This window comes from Heptranchias perlo, chromosome 14, assembly GCF_035084215.1.
Source record: "Heptranchias perlo isolate sHepPer1 chromosome 14, sHepPer1.hap1, whole genome shotgun sequence".
Lineage (NCBI taxonomy): Eukaryota > Metazoa > Chordata > Chondrichthyes > Hexanchiformes > Hexanchidae > Heptranchias > Heptranchias perlo.
In genome coordinates, this window is record NC_090338.1 from 23,203,899 (window position 1) to 23,220,804 (window position 16,906).

The 16,906-nt window shown below is 43.7% G+C and overlaps 1 long non-coding RNA gene across 1 annotated transcript in view; it reads right to left on the reverse strand.

The window, feature by feature from the left end:
* Positions 1-3,001: 3,001 nt before the first annotated feature.
* The window catches only part of LOC137332079 (uncharacterized), a 212,549-nt gene continuing 198,644 nt past the window's right edge, over positions 3,002-16,906 (reverse strand). The window contains exons 2-4 of the long non-coding RNA XR_010965568.1: positions 9,579-9,645; positions 3,669-3,764; positions 3,002-3,077 (exon numbers count right to left, since the gene is read on the reverse strand). This is a non-coding gene — a long non-coding RNA (uncharacterized lncRNA). The remainder of the gene's footprint in view (positions 3,078-3,668; positions 3,765-9,578; positions 9,646-16,906) is intronic.

Here is a 16,906-nt window from a genome sequence, read left to right on the forward strand (position 1 = left end):
CAGCAGATGATCTAAGACAGGGGCAGAGGTGGGCAATGTTAGAGGTGGAAATAGGCTTTTTTGTGATGGAGAGGATATGGGGTCAGAAGCTCAGTTTGGGGTTGATTAGGACACTAAGGTTGTGAACAGTCTGGTTCAAACGAGGCAGTGGCTGGGGAGGGAGATGGAATCAGTGGAAAGGGCATGAAATTTCTGGCAGGCAATGTTTAACTGGAGAAAATTGCAGCTCATCCAAGTTGCACGAGCAGTCTGACAGCACATGTAATTGGGTGGGGAGCCCTCGGTGAGAGGGAATCAATCAAGTTGGTAAGCTAGTTTTTGGTTAGATTTAGGATGTCAACGCACTCATCTAGGATTAGGTCATGAGTGAGGACACTTAAGTGTGAAAAATATCACAACTGCTACACTGTGAAGTGCCCCAGATAGCCAACAGGACATCAATCACAGCTTTCAGATGCTATGCTTGGTTCCTTCAGGAACTGAGTCTCTTTTAAAAGTCACTATACCTTGACAACACAATTCTAAGATATTATTCCAAAGATTTATGGACGCGGATTGCTGCAAAAAAACATTTAGCTTTGTTCATTTCATACTTCATTACAAGTTCTAATTATCCCAAATACCAGCTTGTCTGAAAGAAGCAAGTTTTAAACTAAAGAAAACCTAAATGATTTATAGTGCAGTGCTATACCGAGCTCGAATGTGTTGTATCAAAGGAGCCAGGACTTTTCTCAGCCATGCTGCCATGGGAAGGTTCCGAGCAGGGTCCTGGCATTTACTCAGCGAGGTGAGCAAGGACAAACAAATTAGGAGAGTCGTCAATGGGCCACTATCAACAACAAACAACAACAATTTGCATTTATATAGCGCCTTTAACATAGTAAAACAACCCAAGGCGCTTTACAAGAACATTATCAAACAAAATTTGAAACCGAGCCACCGAAGGAGATATTAGGACAGGTGACCAAAAGCATGGTCAAATGGGTAGGTTTTAAGGAGCGTCTTAAAGGAGGAGAGCTAGAGCGGTTAAGGGAGGGAATGCCAGAGCTGAGGGCTCTTTAGTAGGTAGCTCATTAAAGGAGCAGATTACCCGTCCAGCCTCTCAGCAGCATGTAGTACGTGATGAGAGGAAACTACGTCTGAGGGAACTAGGGAAAATGGGGAATAAATGGGGAATGGGGGGTTGATTCCCTTACAGATATTAGAGGAAAAACAAAGATTTGACTGTATAGTTCAAAAATTTCAAAATAAAAAGTTAAAGGATTTGAACTGATTAACAATAACATTTTACACAGCAACCTTAAAAATCCATTTTAAACAGTTTTAGTCAGCTTAAAAGGGGGCATATGGAGAAGTATATGGGATGTTAATTTGAAGATGCTATCAAATGACCTGGAAAATTGGTTGCCATAGTAAATATTCCCAGTGAGTACAGTCAACAGATGAATGCTATATACTGAGTTACTTTGATTCGCTACAGTATTCACAGCTCACGATGCGGTCTCCTCTACATTGAGGAGACCAAAGGCAGATTCGATGATCGCTTTGCTGAACACCTCCGCTCAGTCCGTAAGTGTAACCCTGAGCTTCCGGTCTCTTGCTATCTCTGTCCCACTCGGCCTCCTTCACTGTACCAATGAAGCTCAACAGAAACTCGAGGAACAGCACTTCATCTTTTGATGAGGCACTTTACAGCCTTCCGGACTCAACACTCATTTCAATAACTTCAGATCATAACCACTGCTCCCATTTTTTCATTCAGCGGGTGCTGGTAATGGTTCTGCTGTTGCCATTTACAGCTCCTCTCGGCCCATCCTTTGTTTCTTCACTTGTCCCATTACCACCGTCCTTGCCTTGCACCATCTCCTTTGTCATTTAATCACTCCTGCCCTCCACCCTATCACAGACCTTCCCTTTTGTTCTTTCTTCCCCTCCCCTTCTTCCCCCCTCCCCCTGGCTCTGTACTTACTTTAAACTGTTACATCTTCACTTTTTCCAGTTCTGACGAAGGGTCATTGACCTGAAATGTTAACTCTGTTCCTCTCGCCACAGATGTTGCATGACCTGTTGAGTATGTCCAGCACTTTCTGTTTTTATTTCAGATTTCCAGCAACCGCAGTATTTTGCTTTTATTTTACCATGAATCAAAAAATTGGTTGTGTACACACACATACCAACTTCACCCATATGTTTAATCCTCAATCTATAATCTCAATTAATATTTCCTTGCATTAATGTGGCATTATCAGCAAGATAAAATATTTAACTTCATTACTATTTTTGACCATATGGCGACGGGTGTAATGATGTTACTGTGTAATCAAATGCATCTGTTGCAGTAAATTTTTCAATGTTTTATAAAAAAAAACACAGCTTGATTTTAAAAAAAGTGTAAACCTTCTCCAAAAATATATATTGTAAATTCATGTACCAATTCTGGGACCCAGACTGATGGGTGTTTTGCCTGAATTTCTGGAGCAGGATGCAGCCTCACCTCTCCTCCAGAATGAGAGATTGTCCCCAAACTGAACAACAAGTTAAAAGAGGTCACAATTAGTCCCTAACTTCAATAGTTTGTGATGTGGAGATGCCGGTGATGGACTGGGGTTGACAAATGTAAGGAATCTTACAACACCAGGTTATAGTCCAACTGTTTTATTTGAAAATCACAAGCTTTCGGAGGCTTTCTCCTTCGTCAGGTGAATGTGGGATTTCCACACTCACCTGACGAAGGAGAAAGCCTCCGAAAGCTTGTGATTTTCAAATAAAACAGTTGGACTATAACCTGGTGTTGTAAGATTCCTTACATTTGTCAATAGTTTGTGGTTATTTTGCCTATGCTGCTTCTGATGATGTCAGTTTTGTAAGTCACTGTTTTATAAGGAGAGGGACGTTATACCATGTCAAATAGTCAAATAGGTGTGTGTGTTCCTTTAAGGCTAGAAGGCGCAATTGCTCTGCATTCCTGAAATGAATGGTAGATTCACTTACCGATGACAACCCCAGGGTTGTTTGACTGACAGGTCAATTAAAGATGGGAGCTAGCATGAGGCCGGTATGTTGTTGGAGAGAGGGAGCTGAAACACAGCAATTTAAGATGCTTTATATCTCTAAGAGAGCAGGATGATTTTTTTTTAATTCAGTCTCGGGATGAGGGCATCCCTATTTGCCTTGAGAAGGCGGTCATGGACCTTCTCCTTGAACCGCTTCATTAAAGCAGTTTGATACAACTGAGTAGCTTGCTAGGCCACTTCAGAGGACAGTTAAATGTTAACTACGATGGTGTGCGACTGGAGTCACATATAGGCCTGACGAGGTAAGGATGGCAGTTTTCTTTCCCTAAAAGACATCAGTGAACCAGTTGGGTTTTTAGGACAATCCGACAGCTTCATGCTCACTTTTACTGATGCCAGCTCCTTATTTACATATTTTTTTTAAAAAACTGAATTCAAATTGTCAAACTGCCTGGGTGGGATTTGAACTTTCATTTGCATGGTTTATTAGTCCAAGCCTCTGGATTACTAGTCCAGTAACATAACCATTACACATGTAAGAAATGGATAGTAAGTCATCCTAATTCTACAAATCTTTGTTTAAAAAGTTCAAACTTTCTTACATTTGCATCTAGTTTGGAATTGTTTAATTATATTCAGTTTGTTTTTACTTACTTGTCCATGGTTTAATGTAGCTTCTGAAAAAGTGGAAATCTGGGAGCCGATCACGTTGGATGAATGACTCAATCATGTGCAGAAGAATAAATTTGCCTAGATTAGAATAAATTTCCCTATAATTAGGAGTGACATAGAAGTGTGTGACAGCATGCACTATATTTAATATATTTTTAACAGAACTTTCATGGTGGTGAGTTGGAAGATATGCTGTTTTATAACAACACTTCCACTGCCTGGACCATTCTGGAGGAGCCGCCCAGTACTCCGCTGAGCAGGTGGGCAGATTCGTGATGGTATGCTGCATGCTGAACAACCTCGCCATCATGAGGGACCAGCCCTTGCCTCTGATGATCAAAGAAGATCCCAAGCCAGAGGTGGAGGAGGAAGGGGATGAGGAAGAGGAGAGCAGAGAGGAGCCAGAGGAGGAAGTGGAGGAAGATAACAGAGAACACACGCTTTGTCTGCAAGAGCTTTGTGTGCTAGCCTGATCCGTGCCCGGTATCAATAATTTCAACTACATCCCCCAACTCACCAATAGTCCTACACTCCCCATCTGTCCGTTCCCACATGACCATCAAATCGCCCTCCATCTGATTACACATTGGTTTCCCCCTCAGCTCATCGCACAAATGAAAACCACCACCAAATGCAAATTCAAAGTCACATTTATCAATGAACAAATAAAATTATGGAAACAGAACTATTCACCCTTGTGCATTGCCTAAGAGCCTTACTGCCTGTTGTTCGTGTGCCTTTACCTATCCTAGTGCTCCTACGAGGTGCATCCCCAGTGGCTGAAGCATGGATGGTGGGAGGCTGCTGGCCTTCAATGGGGGAGCGTGCAGATGGCCTTGGAGGATGACCTCGAGCAGCTCTGGGCCGGGAGGGCCCAGCTTCAGACTGCACCATCTCAGCATGGGCTACAGCAGTCTGGCCTGCCTGGCTAACAGTCAACAACAGGGCACTGGTGGAGTGGCAGGGGTGGGAGCAGGAATGCTGTCGTCCAGAAAGACCACAGCAGGTCCGACTGCCATGGCGCCACTGCTACTCTTCTGGGACGGTGCCTCAGTAATCCTGATTAGCTGGAGAACGGGCGGCTGGAGTGGTGTGACGCCCTGGAAGCCCCATTCTACAGTGGTCCCCAGAGCTACGATAGCAACATTCTGAGCTTCCATTGCAGTGGTCTGAGCAGCAACCGTAGCTTCCAGACCTTTGATGATGTCGGTTTGTGCTGCAATAGAAGCCGCGACATTGGCCATCAGGCGCTGCGTCATGGTGGGTTCCACAGATGTGCTGATGGAGGTGACTGCCCATTCCATGTTGGAAAGAATGGGCTCCAAGCTTTGCACAAAGCCCTGTGCCAAGTTAGAACTGGACTCCTCCATGCCCCTTGTCATTGTGCGCAGGCTTTCTGGCAGACTTTTCAGTGCCCCAAGCATTTGGTGGTGTACGCCCATCAGCCGTCCTCTATAGCCTGGCCCATCGAAGTCCTCATCTGACTTCTCTGCAGCAGAACTAGTGAGCAACCTCGCCCTCCGGTGAGCTGGCACCTGTGGTATCCATTCCCCCCGCCTCTGCTCCTGCGCACTTGTGCTCGGTGTCTCACCACGTGCAGATCCCTCCTCTAACCGAGCCTCTAAAGGACACGCAGTGTCAGTCTCTGTGCTGGTGGATGCGAGTGTCAGATTGAGTGAGGGTGTACCTTCAGTATCCTCCTCCTCCTCCTCGGATGGTGCTGCCACATGTTCTTGGGTATCTGCAATGAAAAAGGGGAACAGGTTGAGTTGTGGAGTGGGGAGAGGAGCAAGTAAGACGTTCATGCTGGCAGCATCTGCAGCACGTGAGTCAGAAAAGATTATGGGAGGAGGGAGACATGGGAAACGAGAAGGAGCATTAGATATGCAGAGACCCCCTTCATCGGGACCTCCAGCGCAGCATGTGGTCACGGCTGCAGCAACAGCTGGCCCAATGATCCGAAGCACTGTCTCCTCCAAGCAGGTGAGGACGTGTAAGCATCCCCGTTCACCCTCAGGTCTCTCCTGCAAGACAGAGGGCAGTGTGTTAAGTGAGTGTCCTGCAAGGTGTCTGGGTGTTGTGCCTGTCATGGTCGAATAGTTGCCAGTGTGTGTGACCTGTGAGTGGTGGTTATGTGGCCTGCAAGTGTGGTACTATGTGCGGCTGAGATGCAGCATGCCAAGTGCAGCATTACGTACGGATGGGCAGTGGTTGTTGGTGGGTGGGTGACGGGGACTGTGATGCGTAGAGCAGTGGTGCAGTTGGTAGGATGTGCCACTTGACACTTGCATGCACTCACCTTGACCACTCATGTCAAATTGTTGAACTTCATTCAGCGCTGCACCCACGTGCATGGTGCAATGCTCCAGGCATTCACTTCCTGGGCCATAGCCTCCCAATGCCTGCGGAGAGTCTCCTGCCATGCTGCGGGTACATGTTGGCCCTCTTTCGTCCACCCCTCTACCAGAGCCCCCAGTGCATCATCGGAGAAGCATGGAGGCCGCTCTTGCGCTGGTCCCATCATTCTGGCCATCTTTTCCTCCCCCCAGTGGACTGTGCATGTGCCATTTAAAATGTGCACCTGCACCTTTAACAGGTGCAGGCTGCCGACGATGTGCACTGAGCACACCCCATTTTGGGATTCCTCATTCTCCGTGCAGCATTTTAGCAATGCAGGTAGCGCTGGCTGCACGGAGGTATCATGGTAATTAGCAGGCGACTCGAAGTTCACGTGCTGCCTGCCATTGGGCATGGATTACCTGCTACCCATGCCCAATAATAAGCCTTATCCAATTTTTCCCCCAGTGTTACAGGAAAGTGTGAGAGGGAAAAGTGTTACAGGAAGCAAGTGAGAAACTTACAGGAAGTACTTTCAATATATTACTACTTGATCTCTTGTGGTGCAGCACTATTCAGGACAAGTAGGGTTAGAGGGTGGGGAATAATTGGAACCCAGGTAGGGAAGTTGAGAAAAGGGGACAGTGAGGGGGACCGGGGGAGGGGGGGATTGGAAAGGAAAACCGAAGAGGGGGGAAACATGGGAGGAGGATGAGGGGGAACAAGGGCAGGGAAGCTACCTCTGATTAGGGTGGTGGGTGCTTTTGCTGGGTTTGTGCCACAATGTGTGTATGGGACCATGGAAACAATCACATTGCATACTTAGTGGGGGATAAAGAGACTGGAACGTTCATTTCCCTATCGCCGAGTGACTGCATCTGGGTGAAGCCACTGGAGATATACTCCAGCAATCCCCCATGGACAGATTTTCTCTGCACACTGTTTCTGTGTATAATGGCCAAACATTAGCAAGATATCAACTATATTAGCATAATTAATTTGACTGAAAGTGCTTCCTAAAGAGTTCATACCCTGCCTTTCCATTTATCGGTTGCATGGTCTGTTGCAGTCACCCGGTGGTGAGTGTGTACAGATCAATGGATCGGCAAGCAGATGGTGTTTCCATACCTGTTATGTCTGAATAAACATTCAAATGGGTGGTAATAAGTAACTGCTCTTTTATTTCCAAACTCTTCAAAACAAAACATACCAAAGTCATGCAAGGGAAGACAGTGGAGTGTAATTGTTACAATGTGCTTACTCCCATCAAGGGACTACCTAGTGTTCAGTTAACAATTTGCAAATACCATACATATCAATACTGTGTGAGGCAAAGGAGGAGATTGCGGGGGCTCTGACACATATATTCAGAACCTCTCTGGCCACAGGGGATGTGCCAGAGGACTGGAGAACCGCTAATGTAGTACCATTATTCAAGAAGGGGAGTAGGGAAAAACCGGGGAACTACAGGCCAGTGAGCCTAACATCAGTGGTAGGAAAATTATTGGAAAAAATTCTGAAGGACAAAATTAGTCTCCACTTGGAGAAGCAAGGATTAATCAGGGATAGTCAACATGGCTTTGTCAAGGGAAGATCATGTCTGACTAATTTGATTGAATTTTTTTGAGGGGGTGACTAGGCGTGTGGATGAGGGTAACGCAGTGGATGTGGTATACATGGATTTCAGTAAGGCCTTCGATAAAGTCCCCCACAGGAAACTGGTCAAGAAGGTACGAGCCCATGGAATCCAGGGTGCCTTGGCACTTTGGATACAAAACTGGCTTAGTGGCAGAAGGCAGAGGGTGATGGTCGAAGGTTGTTTTTGTGACTGGAAGCCTGTGGCCAGTGGGGTACCACAGGGATCTGTGCTGGGGCCCTTGCTGTTTGTGGTCTACATTAACGACTTGGATATGAATGTAAAAGGTATGATCAGTAAGTTCACTGATGATACAAAAATTGGTAGGGTGGTAAATAGCGAGGAGGATAGCCTCAGTCTGCAGGACGATATAGATGGGTTGGTCAGATGGGCGGAACAGTGGCAAATGGAATTTAACCCGGAAAAGTGCGAGGTGATGCACTTTGGAGGGACTAACAAGGAAAGGGAATACACAATGAATGGGAGGACCCTAGGCAAGACAGAGGGTCAGAGGGATCTTGGTGTGCAAGTTCACAGATCCCTGAAGGCGGCGGAACAGGTTGATAAGGTGGTAAAGAAGGCATATGGGATACTTGCCTTTATTAGCCGAGGCATAGAATATAAGAGCAAGGAGGTTATGATGGAGCTGTATAAAACACTGGTTAGGCCACAGCTGGAGTACTGTGTGCAGTTCTGGTCACCACACTACAGGAAGGATGTGATCGCTTTGGAGAGGGTGCAGAGGAGATTCACCAGGATGTTACCAGGGCTGGAGCGCTTCAGCTATGAAGAGAGACTGGGAAGATTGGGTTTGTTTTCCTTGGAGCAGAGGAGGCTGAGGGGGGACATGATTGAGGTGTACAAAATTATGAGGGGCACAGATAGGATGGATACTAAGGAGCTTTTTCCCTTCGTTGAGGGTTCTATAACAAGGGGACATAGATTCAAGGTAAAAGGCGGGAGGTTTAGAGGGGATTTGAGAAAGAACTTTTTCACCCAGAGGGTGGTTGGAGTCTGGAACTCACTGCCTGAAAGGGTTGTGGAGGCAGGAACCCTCACAACATTCAAGAAGCATTTGGATGAGCACTTGAAATGCCATAGCATACAAGGCTACGGACCAAATGCTGGAATATGGGATTAGAGTAGACAGGGCTTGATGGCCGGCGCGGACACGATGGGCCGAAGGGCCTCTATCCGTGCTGTATAACTCTATGACTCTATGACTCTAATACCTATCACAGCACCTCTTACAGGTACCCCAGGTGCTGCATAGAATTCGATGACGCCCAATAATTTTAATATCATACGTATAGTTTTTGCTTAACAGTCACAAAAGCAAGAAAGAAATACAACTGGGCAATACACCATTGGTCCTTCAACTTGCAGTGCCAGTGAATGAAAGAACACTGTGTTTCTGATTGTATACATTGTTGCCAGCAGCAACCAGGTTGTCAGTTGTGACCCTGTTCATGAGGCTGATACTTCCCTCACAATAAAAGGAAGAAAAAATTAAATGAGTCAACTCCTCCCAGCTGCTGTTATGCATCTCCCAGCTAATAGCACCAACTGCTCTGGCTTCCAGAAAATGGGAATGGAAAAAACAGACAGACTTGTGGAAAAAAAGTCTTTAAAAAGGAGAGAATAATTTTTTTTTTAAAAGTCAAGAACAAACATGCATTCCCTCACAAAGCCAGTTGTTAGTCAGCCTTAAAATGCAATGTGACTAAATGCAAGCTGCCTGTAATCTTTGGGGACTGACTCGCTATGTGCAAGTCATTCATTGATTAATTAGAAAGAAGAGAGGCTGTGACATCCGCGTATGGTGTAAAGCTTCTAAAGGCAATGCAAATAGAAAGTTGAGATTAAAGGCTGAGTAAAGCGCACAACACTTCTCCAAAAGACAGTTACTTGAGATTTACCTCATTTCCATCCCTCATCCCACCACAGAAACGATGGTGGATGAGTATTCACACACGGCAGGTCAATCTGCAATAATTAATAGAAATGTTGCTCAACTTTCTGCTCTTCCTTCATCATCTTATAACTATTATGAAACCAGTGTGTAAATCTGGACACACCTCTTATTACAGTTCCCAATAATATGAAACTCCTTGTTGATGGCTCCCTGAGTAACAAAGAACCCATATAAAATAGCTTCTCTGTAACGTCCTTCTCACTGAGACAAATGTTTCTATTCCATTCTCCCTTTTACCTTCTATGGATCGCTACATACCACACACTAAACCCATTCTAAGAGGTTCAGTAAGCAAGCAACTTTAAGGAGTCTGCAAACTCCTCTCTTCATCAGCAAGGGGTACAGGAGAGTAGCTGCAGGACTCTTCCTCTGATATTCCCTCCTTCACTGTGGGGATCACCTCAGTTTCTCCCATATTGGGAACAGGAGGTGAGGACTTGTGTCCTACCAAATGAAAACTGTTTTAGTCCATTACTACACCATATTTGGCTCCCTATACATTTACACTGTCAGCTTGGCTCAGTTGGTAGAATTCTCACCTCTGGGTCAGGATGCTGTAAATTTGAGCACCAAACCAGGAGTTTGATCTCATAATCTAAGCTGACTCCCCAGTATGGTACTGGGGGACTGCTGCATTGTCAGAGGTGTTGTTCTTTGCATGAGTCATTGAACAGAGACCACATCTGCATGTTGTGGTGGCTCAGGTGAGCATTAAAGATCCCACAGCACTAGTTGAAGAGCAACTGGGAATGCTCCCGGCATCTTGGCCAATATTTATCCCTCAATCAACACCACTAAATACAAATTAACTGGTCATTCATCTCATTGCTTTTTATGGGATATTGCAGTGTTCAAAATGGCTGCCACATTTGCCTGCTTATCAACACTGCACTGCAAAGGTAATTCAACGTATGCGAAGGACTTTGAGACATTGTGACAGATGTGACAAGGCGTTATATGACAGCATTTTTCATTTCTTTCCATCTCCCTAAAAGAGAAATGGCATAAAACACTCTCTGTATAATTCACATTGTTTATGACTTTCACTAATGGAGAAATAACTTAACACCCTTTGTGACATTCAGTGACATAACGCACGTTATTCATGGCCCCCTATCAGAGAACATGTATAAAACACCTCTCAGTAACACGTCTCTGTGACACCTCATATTACAACATTATGACTCTCTTACTGATGGAGAAATCAAATAAAATACCCTCTCTGAAATATGTCTTGCTGTAATATGCTTTGGGCATATTTTAGAAGGTTAAATGTATTAAGGTAAAGTAATGCAGTTTTTCACAATAGAGGTTAACTGCTTGGTAATGAAGGCAGGAGCCACAGCAAACATGAGTTGGTGGCCTACAATGGAACTAGGGTCAAGCCAAGGGGAAGGGGTGTTATATTATTTTGGATATGGTAAAGAAACATTACCTAAAGACAAAAAGGCTTTAATGCCATTACCAAATGTTCCTTACACCCCATCTACCCAGGTTGTAAATCCTCTTAATGCAAGTTCTCTGGGATTTTTAATACATATATATTTAAATCTAGTCAGTTCTAATCTGAGATTTTCACTTACTGGATGAGGTCAAATCACTCAGTTGGCAATTTGATCATTGAAACTGCATTGCCACATATTTTAGCTTGAGGTAAAATATAACAAAATGACACAAAGTCCCAGGCGGATTGTCCAAGATGAAATAATGCAGTCCTACACAGTCCTGCAGCACGTAGGAAATGTCACCCAAGTCTTTGAGATTCTGAGAGGGCTTGACAGGGTAGATGCCGAGAAGCTGTTTCCCCTGTCTGGAGAGTCGAGAACTAGGGGGCATAGTCTCAGGATAAGGGGTCGGCCATTTAGGACTGAGATGAGAAGAAATTTCTTCACTCAGAGATTTGTGAATCTTTGGAATTCTCTACCCCAGAGGGCTGTGGATGTTCAGTCGTTGAGTATATTCAAGACTGAGATCGATTGATTTTTGGACTCTAAGGGAATGAAGGGATATGGGGCTTGGGTGGGAAAGTGGAGTTGAGGTCGAATGGCACAGCAGGCTCGAGGGGCCGTATGGCTCCTATTTCTTATGTTCTAATGTCTCTTCTGCTGATAACATTGCTTTTTTTTCTACAGGTCAAGAGAAAAAGTTAAAAATCCACAATTACAACAACAGCAACTTACATTTATATAGCACCTTTAACATAGTAAATCATCCCAAGGCGCTTCGCAGGAGCGTTATCAAACAAAATTTGACACCGAGTCACATAAGGAGATATTAGGACAAGTGTTACATCGAGTTACGTCAAAACTACAGCACAGAAACAGGCCATTCGGCCCAACTGGTCTACGCCGGCGTTTATGCTCCACGCGAGCTTCCTTTCTCCCTACTTCATCTAACCTTATCAGGATATCCTTCTATTCCTTTCTCCCTCGTGTGCTTATCTAGCTTCCCCTTAAATACATCTATGCTATTTGCCTCAACTATTCCTTGTGGTAGCGCATTCCACATCTTTACCACTCTTAGGGAATTCAGGAGGAACTTCTTTACCCAGTTGGATTTATTAGCGACTACTTGACCTCTAGTTTTGGACTCCCCCACAAGTGGAAACATTTTCTCTACATCTATCCTATCTAACCCTTTCATTAACTTAAAGACATCTATCGGGTCACCCTTCAGCCTTCTCTTTTCTAGAGAAAAGAGCCCCAGCCTGTTCAGCCTTCCCTGATAAGTATATCCTCTCAGTTCTGGAATCATACTTGCAAGTCTTTTCAGCACCCTCTCCAATGCCTCTATATCCTTTTGATAGTATGGAGACCAGAACTGTACACAATACTCCAAGTGTGGTCTAACCAAGGTTCTATACAAGTTTCACATAACTTCTTTGCTTTTCAATTCTATCCCTCTAGAAATGAACCCTAGTGCTTGATTTGCCTTTTTTATGGCCATTTAACCTGCATCGCTACTTTTAGTGATTTGTGTATCTGTACCCCTAGATCCCTTGGCTCCGCTATCCCATTTAGACTCTTATTTTCCAAGCAGTATGTAGCCTCCTTATTCTTCCTGCCAAAATGCACCACCTCACACTTATCTATATTGAAATTCATTTGTTATTTATATGCCCATTCTGCAAGTTTATTAATGATCTCTTGCATTTTGACGCATCCTTCCATTATATTAATTATACCCTCCAATTTGGTGTCATCTGCAAATTTTGAAATTGTACTTCCTATTCCTGAATCCAAATTGTTAAGATAAATTGTGAACAACAATGGTCCCAGCACCGATCCCTGAGGAACACCACTTCCTCATCTTTTGCCTGTCTGAGTAGCTACCCATAACCTCTACTCTCTTTTTGCTGCTTTGTAGCCAACTTGCTATCCATTCTGCTCCATATGCTCTGACCTTAGCCATGAGTCTACAATGCGGTACCTTATCGAAAGCCTTTTGAAAATCCAAATATATTATATCTACTACATTACCCTTGTCTACGCTTTCTGTTACTTCTTCAAAGAATTCAATAAGATTGGTCAATCATGACTTTCCCTTCTGAAATCCGTGCTGACTATTCTTGATTATATTTTCATTCTCTAGATGTCTTTCGATTGCACCTCTGAGTAAAAATTCCATTTTCTTTCCTAACAGCGATGTTAAATGAACTGGTCTATAGTTCTCTGGACTTGTTCTATCTTCCCTTTTTAAACATAGGAATAACATTAGCTATCTGCCAGTCCTCGAGTACTATTCCCTTTTCTAATAAATTGTTATAGATATGTAATAGTGCCTTTGCTATCTCTTCCCTAACTGCTTTTAGTATATGCGGATGCAATCCTTCCAGACCAGGGGTCTTATCCTCCCTAAGTTTGATTACTTTTTCAATTATTTCCCCCCTTTCTATCTTGATCTAAAGCTTGGTCATGGAGGTAGGTTTTAAAGAACATCTTAAAGGGGGAGAGAGAGGGAGAGAGGTAGAGAGACAGAGAGGTTAGGGAGAGAGGTAGAGAGACAGAGAGGTTAGGGAAGAAATTCCAGGGCTTAGGGCCTAGACAGCAGAAGGCATGGCTGCCAATGGTGGAGCGATGAAGATCGAGGATGCAGACAAGGCCAGAATTGAAGGAGCAGAGAGATCTCAAACGATTGTAGGGCTGAAGGAGGTTACAGAGATAGGGAGGGGTGAGGCCACGGAGGAGTTTGAAGATAACGACAAGAATTTGAAAATTGAGGTGTTGCCAGTCCAGGAGCCAAAATAGGTTAGTGAGCACAGGGGTGAAGGGTGAACGGGACTTGTTGTGAGTTAGGATACAGAGTTTTGGATGAGCTCAAGTTCACGGAGGGTGCAAGGTGGGAGGCCAGTAATTAACCACAAAATAGTCACAATGCGACATTGCATAAGTTGCAGGTCCCTACTTATGAGATCCTAAAATCTTGCATAAAGGTACAAGTTGTGCAGCTGGCATTACAGTTACTGTGGCTGTCATTTCTATGATTGTGACTGAAACAGCTAAGCCTGCTTTGTTATCCTCTTTTTCGCAGGGATGAATGATGGTGTGTTAGATTATGGGTATGGTGAAAGCCATTGGCAATGGCCCAACAAGCTCTCAGTGCAATTCACTCCCTTGATCTGCATCAGAACTTAGGTCAGCAACTAAAAAGCAACAATGCAAAGTCAGAAATCATTTCTTAAAGGGGGTTGGGACTGACTAGTGCATCATGGTTGCAAAGGCAGCCCCAAATTGGTGAACCACATTAATTCAAATGAAATAGATGGGCTGCCAGCACTAGTCACGCTCTTCATTGGCAGCTCGCCTAATCAGGGGCGTTCATTTCACGCATTGCAGATGACATTTAAAGACATCCTGCACCTCTTAAAAGGAAGGTGCACTTTGGCTGCAGGCAATTGCCAGTGAAAACTTTGCACAATGGCAGGCATAGCAGAAGCTGCAAGAGCTCGCCCAGTTTTCAGACATTGCGTTGGAAGTTTTGGTGGAAGAGGTCGGCAGGAGGAGGGAGATGTTCTACCAACCAGGCGTTAAGATATCCAGGCAAGCTATCCGACACGAGTGGGCAGAGGTAGCAGAGCACACGAGTGCCAGAAGCACTGCCTCCAGTATGTGGTTGTAATGCTGCAAAAAGTTTAATGACCTCTAAGGACAGTTAAGGTAAGCTTCCTGAATCGTATTTCTCATTACTCTCTGCTTAGCGTGGCCCTACCTGTTGCCTCTCCACTCACAACCCTTCCTGTTGTGCTTAGTATGTGATCCATGGAATGTGGAGAAAAATAAAGTCTTATCCTCAAACAACATAAAATTGTGCGTTATATGAAGTAAGGGAGTAAAACCCACAAGAGATTGCATGTGAGCGCATTCTGACAAAGATCTGAAACCTTAGTATAAAACAGGCAGGCTGCAATCTGGGTCAATGTCAAAGTAATGAAGAGTCAAATTGCCTAAATAAGCTTAAGCAGGTTTAAACTTCTTTTTATCCTTCAACCAACACCTAAAACAGATTATCTGGTCATTTATCTCATTGTTTGTGGGACCTCACTGTGCGCAATCTGGCTGCCGCATTTCCTACATTACAACAGTGACTGCACTTCAAAAAGTACTTCCTTGGTTGTAAAGCGCTTTGGGACGTTCTGAGGTTGTGAAAGACGCTATATAAATGCAAATGTTTCTTTCTTTTATGTAATTTAGAGAAACTATAGTTTAAATGAAATTGTCCCTCTAACTGTCGTGTTTAACATCATTCCAATATTCAGTCCCAATCTTTCCTCATGTGCAATAGGAAAGAATTATATTCAAATATTTAATATTTTTTTCCTTTTCCTCATCTAAAATTGATCAGTAGTCTGGTTAAATGGTAAGAGCTCATTTTAAAATCCGATCTTGTTTGTAGCCTGGAGCATTTGTAACTTGCAGTCAGCTAACTGTGTCCAGCTCAGTCCTAGCTTTTAAAAATAATCAAGTCCCTGGTTAGAAATGCTGATTTACAAGTTGATCTGCGTTAGATTCTGAAGTGACGAGATCAGTGGATACCCTAGGCTAAGATGCTGCCACAGTTCTGGTGTTCCACCTGTGTGGACTGGACTCAAATCTCAAAGTAGAAAAAGGGGAGGGGATTCTTTTCAAAGGGAAAATCCAGTACATGAGTAACTTCTATTTAATAGGCCATCTGAGATAAGGATACCTTAAGCATTCAGGCCAAATACTCCACTTCCTATATTTCAACAATTTCTAAATTAATTTTTTGCATGAAATTTCACTATACATCAACTGATTGCCATCTTTGGTTGACGTCAGAGTTCCAGTTCTTTCCCATCAATGCCCCACTAGGCAGCATGAAGTGCCGGGAGTCAAGGCTGAGTAATGTAATGCTAATGAAAAGGTCGCTAATTGGGCGACGACGCCAACAACTGCAGAATGAAGTGTTTTATTTTAATGTACACTTTTTTTGGGGGAGAAAATATTAAATCGGGGGGTGAGGGGGGAGAAGAGATTAAAAAACGCAAGGTAGGTTCACATCATGAGGCATTCCTCTAATATGTGAAATACATCTATGGCAATCTCAACTCATTTCCTATTAGTCACTAGTCTACATCACAAACACAGGCACAGTGTAGTGTCATCTTCCCGGCTTAGGGCTAAGGTAGAGCAATCTTTGTTTTGCATTAAGTCCTTACCTGGAAATGCTTGATGCTAACAGTAATAATGGGGTAGAAATCACTTGGAGCGGTGAACCAACACCCTTCATCGCTCCATAGATTTATACTAACCCACAAACTTACCGTGGACTTTCCTTCGGATACTTCCTCGAATAGGAAGCGGAGAAGAGCCCAGCATCAGTTCAAGAGAAGCTAGGACCCTGGGAGAAATGAGAGGAGTGATCTCTCCCCTTGACCAATCAGATCGTAGCATTTTTGACAAGCTGCATTCACTGTCTCTACAGGCTAGGAGCGTTAAACCAGGAAGTGAAAAGTATAACATTAAAATTAATGTAAAATCAATTATAGAAATAATTGAATTAAATAAAAAAGACAGAAGGGAAAAGTAAAAAAAAATTTTAATTCTTTAATTTTTAAAAAAAATTTTTAATGACCAAAAGCTATTAAAATAAGGAGTAATGAGACTCTACATTTTTAAAAAGTTAATTTTTAGTTGTTTGGCAGTCATTAAAACTTAGTTTTAAAACTTAGTTTAGATCTGTATTTTTAAGCGTGCCCATTTGATGGCATAATTAGTTACTTTCCAGCTGGGCAGATAAGCAAGTTTGCACATT